The sequence below is a fragment of the Opisthocomus hoazin genome, chromosome 4 (assembly GCF_030867145.1).
Source record: "Opisthocomus hoazin isolate bOpiHoa1 chromosome 4, bOpiHoa1.hap1, whole genome shotgun sequence".
Lineage (NCBI taxonomy): Eukaryota > Metazoa > Chordata > Aves > Opisthocomiformes > Opisthocomidae > Opisthocomus > Opisthocomus hoazin.
This window is the reverse complement of record NC_134417.1, coordinates 20,741,101-20,754,299: the sequence shown is the minus strand read 5'-3', so window position 1 is coordinate 20,754,299 and position 13,199 is coordinate 20,741,101. Positions and strand designations below refer to the sequence as shown.

Below are 13,199 nucleotides of genomic sequence, written 5' to 3'. Positions count from 1 at the left end.
TAATCCAGATTACACATAAATACTTCACAGAAACTTCTGAGGTCATGGGGAACTTCTGAGTTGATTTTTTTTTGCCTTCCTTCCTATGCATTATTTATGTGCCCTCACATGCAAAAGAACAAAATTTGAGCCCATTCTGCGAGGCACTTGTCACAAGCTTCCACTGATAGGATCAGTTCCAGAAAAAATTCTGCAGTCTGGAGGCTCTATTTTCTTATTGCCCACAAGTGAGCAAAGAGTTAGCCTACGAGCCTGCAAGTGTCCACTTAATAGACAAAATTTAAAAAGAAAAGGAGTTCAACATCATCAACATCTTATAGGATGCGGGTCAGGTCTGGATTTTCAGTTTCCAGCTGATGTGGCCTGTTATATACATACAACAGTACAATGCAGACTATTCAGAACTTCCCGTTTGCCTTAGAGGCAACCACAGTTAATGCTCTGTAATCTGCATTACAACACACTGTGGTTTTTTTTGCTTTTAATTTATTCTTCTGAAAATATTTTTGGGATGAGTGGATGTATACAGTGAATGTAGCAGTGAGAAAGGCTGTGGGATTTGTAATTACAAAGAGAATAAAATCCTAACTTGCTGTATATGCAGCACTACTAAGATTTCATTATTCGAATTAGGAAAAACCTCTCTGCTATTACTAATTTCAAGGTCAGCTACACGTATAGCAAAAAAAAATTGGTAATGAAGCTCAACATTTTGAATAAATCCAGACAGAGCTGTTAATAAAACAGAAAAGAAAAATCCTCACTTACCTCAATAGTTGTAAGCTGTTATTTCATACTCTGTGAACTTTCACTCCCTACAAACTAAACAAAAGTTCTGCAATCTTGATGCTAGAATAGCTCTCAAATACATACTGCAGAATACCAAAAAAGAGAAAGCCTATGTTGTCCTTACTAGCAGGCATCTCTCCAGGGATGATTGGTCATTACCCTGGCAACCCTCACAAATGGCAAATGACGTAAAGAGAGTGGGAAAAAAGCCACTGAGAGCAGAAAGCACTATATGCATTATAGATAGTTCTGAGAATCCATGCTCATATATGCATTAAATGGCTTCAGAGGAGCACAAGGGACCTTCCATTTTGCAGAGATGCCTGCCGAGGTGAATAAGAAACTTTCTAATTTTTTTCTGAACCAAAGCATTGGGAGCATCTTTAAGTCTTTAACTGAAGTAAATTGGTTTCTGATTATTTTAATAATTCAGTCACTGTTTTTATTCTCTTTTTTCCATTCTGTTAAAATTTCCCGTTAAAATAGCTCACACTAGTATTCAGAAAAGAATGGATGTATTTTTCATTATTCCTTTTCACCTTTTTTATTGTTACGTAAAGTTACTTGTTGCTGTATTTATCCACATTAGCTCTCACACGCTCATTTTTCCCTAACAATGCATTTGTACAAATTGTACAAGAGTTCTTGTGTTTATGCCAGTAGAAATCAACACATTAGCAATTGTATTTAGTGTTACTGACAACTATACTCTGCCTCAAGATGACATGATTCTAACCAAACATCTAAAAAGCATTTTGTTATTTTTGCACAGCATGATCACAGTGAATTTGACTGCACTATGATATGTACATCATAGAGCTAGAGAAATGTGGGTGTGGTTAATTCTTCCACAGTTACACAGAAAAAAAAAACCCCACATGTAAGATAACAAGGAAACCTGCTTTGAGATTCTTTAGCATCTGCACCACTCTTTATACCATTAAGTAAAACTGAAGGAATTCTGAGTACGAAACCCAAGAAAAGCATCTTCCACCCCTGCTTGCACATGTTACCAATTACAATTCAGGATCAGGCATCCTTTTACTTGCTCTTCATTGGATTTCTGGATTCCTAAATGCACATAAGTCACCTTTCAAAGAGCATACTGGAAAGCATGAGCAGTTAGATCTTTTTATAACCTGAAGGAAAGGGCACAATTCTCAGAGATGAACTGAGGCAGCTGCTCTAACCACTTAGCTATTATGTAAAAGTTGGATGGGAACGGCTCTACCATGACAACTGAGTTTTGTGCTGAACTCCTGATGAAAACACGTTAGATGTATTTGAACTCTGCCCCACTTCAAACCTGAAAAGAAACAGAAGTAACCAGCAGCTGCAACCAGGATTTCTGTACCTAGCTGCCTAAATTCAATTAGTAAAAACTTTTTGGAATAAAATTTAGCACTCCTTGAAATTTTGATGTATTCAAATTTAGGTGTCCTTGAAGAAGAGGACAGACAGGCTTTAGAAGCCCAGCTTGTTCACACAAGAAAAAAAGGCAAGAAACTTTGCCAACACCTAATTAAAAAAATTACATCCAGGTCCTTCAAGAGCAAACAAACTCTCAAGGTGGGAAGAATCAGCACACTAAGCACAGTGTACACATTTCTACCTCCTGTTAAAAATATGATTTTCTAAGTGCAACAGAAGGAAGACTGAACCGATAATTGTAGAGAGAAGTACATGCACTACTACACCAAATAATGAGGTTAATGTAAAAGAAAAAAATCTTTATCAGAACAGTTGCTCTAGAATGGTAAGATTTCCTTATGGACGTAGCAACGCTTAAAACCCTCAGTTTCAGGGTGTGGCAAAGACGGGACACTGCTGCACCACTGCTCTGCACCTGGACAGAGCCTACTGACACTAAGCATGAACTAGCCTTACCCTCTGGTTGCAGACTGGAGATTTGACTGAATCTTCTCCAGCCCCACAATTTGAAAGCAGAGTAACAAGGGGGAAGGCAAGTATCTTCACTCATTCTTTTTCCACTCATTTCCAGTCAGAGTGTTAGATCTATACCAAATCACCGTCTACCCGAGAGAAAATGCAACTACCTTAGCAGCAGGGCCCCTGATTGTCCTCCTGACTAGGACAGTGAGCTGAGATTTAAGGACAACCAAGTTATTTAACTCCGCTATACTACTAGCTTGCTGGATAAATTCTCATAAAATATTTCCAATGTGAATAAAGATTCTAACTCCTTCAAAAAGGGCTTTCAGTGCTATCACTGAAAAGTTTTATATAAAAAAGGGCTTCGTTTTTAGTATTTTCAAAATGTACTATCCCCCCAGCAATGAGGAAGATGGCAGTACACTTGCATCATCACCATTTTCCAAAAAGGCTGAACGAGCCATTGGAAGTGACTGCATTTTATGACAAAACAAGTAATGAACAGAAAGGATATTCAAAAGACAATGCTCCATTAGGTGTATTTTACTTATTTGCTGAAGACAACTCATTTTTAATTATTTAAACTCTGGCATCATCACACTAGCAAATGTTCTTCTGGGTTATAATTGACAGAAATATCTTGATCTGAGCAAAGTGAAACCATAGTATAACATTACCTCCGATACTACGTTTTTCCTGATGGGGGGACAGCAAGCACTATTTTGTGTTTAGAAACCACAGAATGAAAAGTTCACCAATATGTAGATGGCCAGTGCATGCTCTATGCTTCCTGTACATCTTCTCTTTGACAGTCCAAATCTAAGCTTCTGTTTTTTTCCACAATTACCCTTTGCAGAAATTTAGATCCAGCTACAAACTTTCCACCTACATTCCACTCATTACCACAACTGAACAAAAATCTTTCCATGAGTGTTCCCAAACTTACTTTTTAAGAACAAATAAGGTCTGTCATGAACATCTTTTGTAAGAAAAAGTATTTTTAAATACACAAAAAATGTTTGTATTTTTGCAAATAGATGGTCTTAACAAAACCTTCATCTTTTTTTATCATATCCAACCCCACCAACTTGCTTTTGTCTCAGCATGTGAGGTTGACTCATGTGAATGTTCTGGGCAGCACAACAGGGACAAATCCAATCAATGAGGAGAAGAGGATGACATTGGTGCAGAGCTGCAGTCAGGGAACAAGGCTTCTAGTGGAGTCTTAGGAAGAGGCACAATGACAGAATCTAACACCCATTTCATGACATTGTGTCAGCCATGCCGCTGAGTCTAACATATGCAGTGCCTGATGGAAAACTGGGTTCCCAATCCTTAAAGAATCCTTTCCATATGCTGATAAAATTTGCCAATACATTAAAAAATGAAATTAAAAATTAGTCAGTACATTAAAAAAAGATTGGAGACAGAAATCATCCAATAAGTAAGTTATTACTGATTTTATTCTAAGTGATTCATCCCAGGAAAGGATCAGCTCACTCAAGTCAGTGAGAGTTAAAAGTCTGCAGTATTTTTCTGGATGAACCATTTAAATGCTGATGAAATGCATTGCTTGCAGAATCCACCCCTTAAACATGCCTGTAGTCACCTGTCATAAAAGACTATCACACAGGGCCTTCTCCATACTTTCCAAGTTCTGTCCTTCCTCTTATGTGTGTCTACTCCAATCTGGTTTTTAGGTGGAGAAAATGAGCTCAGGTTTTAGCAGGCCAAATGCATTATATGCCAGAAAGTTATAGAAAATAAAAAAACACTATCAGAACATATTACTTCTGTGAAGGCTTTTACACTGTCATGTCGTGTAAACATCAGAAAGAGGTGAATGATGATTTTTGTTTCCTAAGCTATGAATATGATTCTGAACAATACATTGTTGAGTAAGCAAAATATTTTTTTTCTTTCTCTGTCCTTCTAGACATTCCTTAGTAGCAGAAACTACAGGCTTTCAGCATTCACTGGCTTTCCCATGATTTGTCTTTAACTGCCAACATTATTACAGTGAAATTCAGTGAGATAAAGGAACAGAAAGTACTAACATTCAGAAAATGCAAACATCTGCATATGAATACACTGCTGGTAGAATCCTTTAGTACTCAGTTTTAATCAAATTCATAGACACAGTCTGCCCTTTAACACAGATGCATCCAAAACCAGCAATTCATTACTTTCACTCCATCTTTCTTCCAGTTCCAGCATTTTTCATCTAGCATCTTTGTGACGCAGATTAGTCTCTCCTGACCCCATAAACTATGTGCCAAAATATTCCAATAGGTGACAACCACCTTAGCTGAGGAACGTTGGAGCGGGAAAACGGGAGTAGTTCTGAGGAGAAAGGACAGTAGCAAGTCCAACCATTTCAACTCATTCCAACACAAGACAGGGCAAGGTCATACAGGGCCACCAGTGATGGTGATACCTGCAGTCTCTGCTGACTTACTTGCAGAGCTGGTAGTTCAGATTAACCATCAGCTACCAAGTCAACCAAACCACGCTTCTGGTAGGTGACAGCCTCAGGATCCATACAACACTAGAACTTCTAGTGAGGAACATAGCTCTTCAGTGCCTAGGATTAGCTATCCCTGTGCTAGCACCAGCGAGCATGAAAGCACTAGTACACACTTAAAGAAACTGTGTTTACAACTATGTTTAAGGTAAATCTAAACAAGCCATTGAAATAAGCAGCTTCTAAGCAATATAGCTTAAAAGCCCTGGTTTCCTTCAGTTGCGTTTCATGTTTGCATTCATTTGTGCGTCTCAAAAAGCAGTAATTTTGGATCAAAGGTCTTACTAGGATAAAGATAGAATCATAGAATCATAGGTTGGAAAAGACCTCTAAGATCATCGAGTCCAACCGTCCACCCAACACCAACATGCCTGCTAAACCATATCCCAAAGTGTCACATCTACACATTTTTTAAACACCCTCAGGGATGGGGACTCTACCACCTCCCTGGGCAGCCTGTTCCAATGCCTGACCACTCTTTCAGTAAAGACATTTTTCCTAATATCCAATCTAAACCTCCCCTGACACAGCTTGAGGCCACTGCTTCTTGTCCTATCGCTAGTTACCTGGGAGAAGAGACCAACACTTGCCTCACTACAACCTCCTTTCAGGTATTTGTAGAGAGCAGTAAAGTCCCCCTCAGCCTCGTCTTCTCTAGACTAAACAGCCCCAGTTCCTCCAGCCGCTCCTCGTAAGAAGATATTCAAACAGTCTGTGTTCTAGATGGATTATCTGTTGTCAGCTAATGTAACATAGCTTATGCTGAAACCTTATCATCTGTGGAAGCAATCAAAAAGGTAGCATAAGCCCAGTTTCCTAAAAACACTAGTTTAAAAATACCTGAGACTTGTCCAAATTAGCTCTCCTCTACCACAAGCATCCCATAGTGCTAGACAGTTTTCTGTTTCTGTTTTGTTGATTGTTCAAAGAAAACAAATAGCATAAATGATAATAAAACTCTCTCTCTGAAAGTCTTCTATATTTAAAAGTTTCAAGAAATTAATAAATACAAAGAACCAAGACTGTCATCGAGTGGTGCTCTTATATGCTGTTTATTTCCCATGAGACATAACATCCCTGACCACCCTCCTAGCCAGCACGCCCTAAGCCACAGCTCATTTTCAAATGAAGAAATAAATAACGAAGACTACCCACACATGTAAGCTGACATATCAGGACTCAAGCAAAGCTCATCATCTGCTGATCTTGTCAAGTTCTGCACTGTACCACATCTTTTCCTGACAACATTTGGAAACACCAGTTCCTCTCAATTTCACTTGCAAGGAAGATATCTTGGGCCAATGCACCTCTTGCCTACAGCTCTGCTGCACTGAAATAAAAGACACTGTGCCAGTCTAAAAGTGGTGAGAGAGAAGAATCAGACTCCAAGATAACCACATAAGTGGAAGAAAAAGGGGTTACAAAGTTGCATGGGATATAAAAAACAGAATTCTTATAATAGTTATTAAAAATGCCATGAACTTATCTGTTACAGCAATTTCAATGATCATCAAATAATGCAAAGATCTTATCTATCACCTCAATAACTTTGTAAAATGGAGCATATTAATACAGATGTGTGCTGATGCTGTAATTTAGCAGCTGATACTTTTGAACAGTAGTAGCGTGGCTGCCCTAGAATACAGATTTTCTGTGAATAAATATTAAGATAAAGCACTGCAATCTTAAGCTTCCCTGTATAAATCGGTGTCTCCTGAATAAAAGCACACCCTTTTCTGCATCAGACTTCTTACTGCAGTGCACTTGCATTGCTCTACATACTCATTTTGGATGATACTGTACATACTTGTCACAGTAACGACCTAAACGAACTCAGGAAAAAAGTGACAATCTCTTTGCAAACATGCCCATCCAGCTATTATTTTTCCTCACTGACCTACCATTTGATAATTAAGTTTATAACTATTTTGGGGGGGATACAATAATGCATAAATCTAGCAAATCAAGTTAATACCTTGTTTTTTTTAAAACCGGTAGAAATAATGCTACTCTAGTTTGTATTCCAAAACTGGCTGCATTGACGTTGATTGCGGAAGTCTCTGCCCCTGCTTTGCCTATGCCCTCTCCTGGTGGAAGAGCAAACATTGCACAGAATAGACATGGTTACACCAAAACCTCCCCTTCACAAGAAACATTTCCAGATGTCAAGTGAAAATAGCTTTCTATAGTAAAACAGGCCAAGACTCCAACCCTCACGGAGTTTCAAAAGGTAGCATAAAATGTGTCATGACTCCAATCAGATCATTGATTAGCACACCCTTACAGCTCTACTCCCAAGGCTGCTTTATTTCACCCAATAAAGAATGCATATGCAGGAACAGGGACTTGGGGCTCTTCTCTCAGAGGAGTAGGTTAATCAGCACGTTCTCCTTCTGGATTCCTTACCTCTGGCTGCACAAAGCCACGACTCTTAGCTGCACGGTATCATAGTTTGAAACTGCTAGTGAGGCAACACAGCACTCTCCTGGGAAGTTGGGAATAGGAATTTGAACCTTGAGAGGCTGAAGACAGAGCACCTGACCAAGAAACAGGAAATCTATACTCCATGCTACCTGCTCAACTACTCTAGCCAAGTTTCCATTCTAGCAGTGGGAAGCGCAGGGGATCCGAATGCCTCATATAAGGGTAAGGACTGGCTGACACAAAGATCCTCTGTTTATCAGGCTAAGCTGGCTTCCCAACTGTAAGCAGCTTTATTTCTACCGATGAGAGGTACTGAGTAAGGTCAGGTTTGGCCCAGCTGCCAAGCTGATCAGCCCTGCAAGGATCCAGAGTAACTACAGACCAAGCACTAAGCCTGAAACAGCAAGTGCTGCCAGATCTGAGCCAACGGAGACATATGTATGCAAGGGACTCATCTGAGAAGAGCAGTACATGCACACTTAAGTTCTGGCCAGGGCTGGCTTAGCCCAGCAGACCTATTAGCTCAGAACCAGTTCCAGGCAAATGTTGCTGTACCACCATCACACCTAATCTGGCTCTGTGAATTCATAACATAGCTGAGCAAAACAAGGAAAGTGGTCCAGAGTCCTCCAATTTGGTTTCACAGGAATCACGTACGGTTAAGAACCATAAAGCAGCACTAATACTATGTGGGGCTTTTCTCCATTCTCCAGTGTATCCTAGGTGCTGTTATTCCAGCCAGAGTCAGCTGGAATCTCAGCATGCATTCCCTTCCCTCCCACAAAAAACTAGTCAGGCCATCTATTGGTGATGAAAATTTGACTGTATATTAACAGCAAGCACCATCACCTCTTCCTTCAATCACGTTCTAAAATAAGAGTGAGTCATGGGTCTTCTACAAAAGGACAAGTAAACACACCAGCTCCCAAAGAAGATTCTGTGACATGTCCCTGTGACTGCCTTGCTGGAGTTACAGACACATTTCAGACATATCTCCTCTCCTCAGCATTTTCAATCCCTAAGCCCAAACATCCTGTACAGTGGTTACTCTGTCACAAATGCAGTTTTAAGGTGTCTGTCTTTAGTACATTTTATATGAAACATAACTCAGCGCTTAGGTTCCAGTCTGAGCTAAGAACCTAAAGGTCAGGCATGGCAATGTTGAGGCTCTTCAGTGAGGTTTAGCATTTAGTTTGTGTTCTAGCTCCCTCTCTGCAGAAGGAGGATGACAGTATGTTTATTCTCACAACATCATTGTAGGGAAGGGAAGTATAAAAATTGACAAAATACCCAAGTAGTTTACTAAAGAAAGTGGCAAGTTGAGAGGTCATACAAAGTTCTTGAGTGAATGAGTATTAATGATTGTTTTGCTTTTTCATCTACAGATGCTTTTTTAGTGCACATAAATGTTTAAGACCTCATCTGAAAATAAGAAAAATAAAACCTTTAACATACATTTTTCAATCAAGAAACAAGGAGGAACACAGACTTTATGAATAACCCATTGTCACAGCCAGTCTGCTGCCACATCTAAGAGCTGGTATTGCAGTCTGGGAGACTGACTGGCAGTTGTATAGCACTGTTCAAAAACAACAGGCCATCAGCCACCTAATTGGGAAATGCAGCTTGTTGAGAAACAAAAAATCATTCTGTTCAGTTTTGGCTTGACATATACATCAATTCCTATGTTGCTTTGTATTACCAGAAAGGTGAATCACAGAATCACAGAATGGTAGGGGTTGGAAGGGACCTCTGTGGGTCATCTAGTCCAAACCCCCTGCCGAAGCAGGGTCACCTACAGCAGGCTGCACAGGACCTTGTCCAGGCGGGTCTTGAATATCTCCAGAGAAGGAGACTCCACAACCTCCCTGGGCAGCCTGTTCCAGGGCTCTGTCACCCTCAGAGTGAAGAAGTTCTTCCTCATGTTCAGATGGAACTTCCTCTGCTTCAGTTTGTGCCCGTTGCCCCTTGTCCTGTCACTGGGCATCACTGAAAAGAGTTTGGCCCCATCCTCCTGACACCCACCCTTCAGATATTTATAAGCTTATATTAGGTCCCCTTGCAGCCTTCTCTTCTTCAGGCTGAACAAGTCCAGCTCCCTCAGCCTTTCCTCATAGGGGAGATGCTCCAGTCCCCTCACCATCCTCGTAGCCCTCCGCTGGACTCTCTCCAGTAGCTCTTCATCTTTCTTGAACTGGGGAGCCCAGAACTGGACTGAGTACTCCAGATGAGGCCTCACTAGGGCAGTGTAGAGGGGAAGGAGAACCTCCCTTGACCTGCTGGCCACACTCTTCCTAATGCACCCCAGGATGCCATTGGCCTTCTTGGCAGCCAGGGCACACTGCTGGCTCATGGTCAACCTGTTGTCCACCAGGACACCCAGGTCCCTCTCCGCAGAGCTGCTCTCCAGCAGGTCCACCCCAAGCCTGTACTGATGCATGGGGTTGTTCCTCCCCAGGTGCAGGACCCTGCACTTGCCCTTGTTGAACCTCATCAGGTTCCTCTCTGCCCAAATTTCCAGCCTGTCCAGGTCACGCTGAATGGCAGCACAGCCTTCCGGTGTGTCTACCACACCTCCAAGTTTGGTGTCATCAGCACACTTGCTGAGGGTACATTCTAACTCTTCATCCAGGTTGTTGATGAAGAAGTTAAACAAGACTGGGCCCAGAATGCACCTGCTTGAAACAATTACATCTTAATGAAGTTTTAAAAACCTCAAAGCAATAATCAGGAAGCTTCAGATCCTCCAGACTATCACTGATGAAATTAACTTTTGGTCACTAGTAAGCATCATCATTTGGAGTTTTGATTTATGCCTCACTTTTAGAATTATTCTTCCACTTATTCCTGTGGACAATTCATGTTAGTGCTTGACTCTAGAGTTATGATACACAATGTCACATACATATTCCCATGAAAAGCACATAGTTCGCATTATACCTACACCGGCAAATCCTGCTGAGGTAGTGGCCATTTTTACCCATGTGGGAACCTAGATAAAATACATTCATTCTATCTACTTTGATTTTATAATCCTTGCTTCTGAGGAAACTAAGCAAAAACACTTAAAAAAAACCCAAAAAGTATTTGGGTATGTTATGGACAGTGTTGGCAAACCCTAGATTTCACCTGCTCTTATGCAAACATAGGATAATGTGCAGGAATTCACTGAAATAATCCTAGATTTGCATCTCTAAGCAAGGTTGGACTCTGCGGTAAAAAGATACCTGAAGTCTATTTCCCATGTAGATTGAGCTTTGTAGGGTTATCCTCACTGCTGTAAAGCAAACTTACTGTAAAATGTTATCAACCCACAGTGATGATGTTCTACAGGCTTCTTGAGGATTACACAGATTTGGCTTTATTGCCTTATGCTTGTCAAATCCCGAGGTTTCTAGATATCAGCATTATTTCCAGTGCACATTACCTTGCAGTTCCTAGTATCAGTCCCGATCAGCCACTGAAGCAGTAAAGATGAGTCAAGCGTAGGCACGCCCTCTCTCCATGCCTCACACAGCCACAAGCCTGTTCACCCAGGCACACATTTTCTGATGGCATCACCAGGAATTCTTCTGTGTTGAAGAAATACTGCAGAAAAATAAAGCAACAGAATGCCATGTTTGTTCCTGCCTTGCAGATCAATCCTAAGCAGCTCTTGTGCTGAGAGCAGGATCTGGCTCAGTGTCAATTATCATCTGAATACAATGAACAATTACTACAAAATAAATTACAAGCAGGAGCTAAATGAAGATCCTCTGGCACTGTAATTCCAAATTTTCTGAACTGCTTTTCCCATCTGCAATTAATTCCTCCTCCTCAAACAACTCTACCTTGAGTATTGGTGCCACATACTGGAAATCATGATAACACATTAAAAGATTTCATAATATAAAATCAAGGCGCACTGACTTTATGAGATACAGTTAGTGAAACAGCAGTATTTATATGTACCTTCCTAATGCGAGCATCTATATTTTGTAGTTATAACTTATGTAAAAGCTTCATTTTTTTTAAATTGCATGATAAAATTATGAAGTTTGCTCATTAAAGAAACAGAGAATCAAACTGTGTGTCAAACTAAATTCCTTGCCTTTGAGAGTCAGTAAGTCCAATCACCTCCTGATATTCTCGTAATTCCCCTTACAACGCCCCACCCAACTGGTTATCCCTTACTGTTGGATTTTACTATTTTTCCTATGTTTTGATTCAGAATGAGACTTGAAGGGGGACTGCTGGTCACCAGCCTAACGTTTACTGCAGCATCTTAGGAGCTGTAGTCCAAACACACACGTCTAGGCTGCTTTTCTCCTTCACTGGCATAAAGTTTGCTCAAATTTATAATGATTTGTTCGATTCACAACAGCTTTACAAACCTCCTGAATAAAACTACTGGGTACACCAAATGTAAATTTTATCTCTCTTCTTGCCTCACTGATTAAATTTGGTGTAAATAAGGAGATAAAATTGAAACTTATGTCACAACTTCAGAAAAAATAAAGCTTTGTAGGAAGTTCAGAACTTCGCATCAAAATAAGACAGTGAAATTCGTAACACTAATTTTTGCCTTTCAATGAAAATGTAAGAAATACTTTTTTATTATTTACAGTCCAGTAAATAATTAATATATATAATTAATTGCTATTAAGATCATTCATTATGCTACATAACACTTTATAGGTAAACGTAAAGGTAATAAATAAAATGTCATTCTATTGTGCTGTCTAAACCTAATCACTTGGAGATCATTACTATAGTATTACAGAAATAAGCTATACATTTTATATGAACTTGAAAAGAAGACTGATTAAAGTAGGCCACGCACAAAAAAACCCCACCAAACCAGCCCCCCATCCTCTCAAAATAAACCACCCCTCATACAGGAATTCAAAAAGATGCACAGTGGGAATGCTTGCACTTGAAGCCAATTCCTGCATTCTGCAGTTAGAATTTTAGTCTTCTCTAATGCTAACCTCCAGCTATGCCCAAGGTCTCTTTCTTTTGCTCCCTGTAATGCCTACCGCTTCATATGGTTTCCCGTCTCTGACTGAACGCCCGGTTTGGCTGAGAACTCTGGACCCCAAGCAAGGCTATCTGAAATCCTAAGGACAAGCTCACCTGCTGAGCAGGCAGCTGAGCTGGCAGGTCAAAACTGCCCAACCACCCGGACCAGCCACCCCAGGAACCCAGGTCTGAGGCGCAGAGCAGTGCCCCGAGCGAAAAGGAAACACCGCAAGGCTAGGATGCCGAGAAGCACTTCAAACGCGTTTTATTCTCGGCGGAGGAGCCCACAGAGAGCAGTGACCGCAGCAGGGGAAGGTCTGAGGCACGGCCCAGCTGCGGTCACTGCCGCTCCTCTCTACAGCCGGCCCCGCTCACCCCGCTCCTCGGCGCGGCAGCCAGCCCACCCCTCGGGACTCCCAGGCTACTTCTCCCCACCCCGCCAAGCCCAGCAGCCTTCCCCTCAGCCCTACCCACTCTCCCAGGCCACCCCGGCCCGCTGCCCACACCTCCTGCCTCGCCTCGCTCCTCACACCGCCACTCCCGCACACCGCACCTACTCCTGCTGCCT

The 13,199-nt window shown here is 41.2% G+C and overlaps 1 protein-coding gene across 2 annotated transcripts in view; it reads right to left on the bottom strand.

Annotated features, from left to right (window-relative positions):
* The window catches only part of GNB4 (G protein subunit beta 4), a 78,359-nt gene extending 65,175 nt beyond the window's left edge, over positions 1 to 13,184 (bottom strand). Inside the window, exons 1-2 of one of the 2 annotated variants that reach the window (XM_075418292.1) lie at positions 13,138 to 13,184; positions 11,058 to 11,218 (exon numbers count right to left, since the gene is read on the bottom strand). The gene's annotated coding sequence lies outside the window, so the exon portion shown is untranslated. Of the gene's footprint in view, positions 1 to 768; positions 874 to 11,057; positions 11,219 to 13,137 lie in introns of those variants that run through there. The other variant, XM_075418293.1, reaches the window with a different exon arrangement.
* Between the last annotated feature and the right edge of the window lie 15 nt (positions 13,185 to 13,199).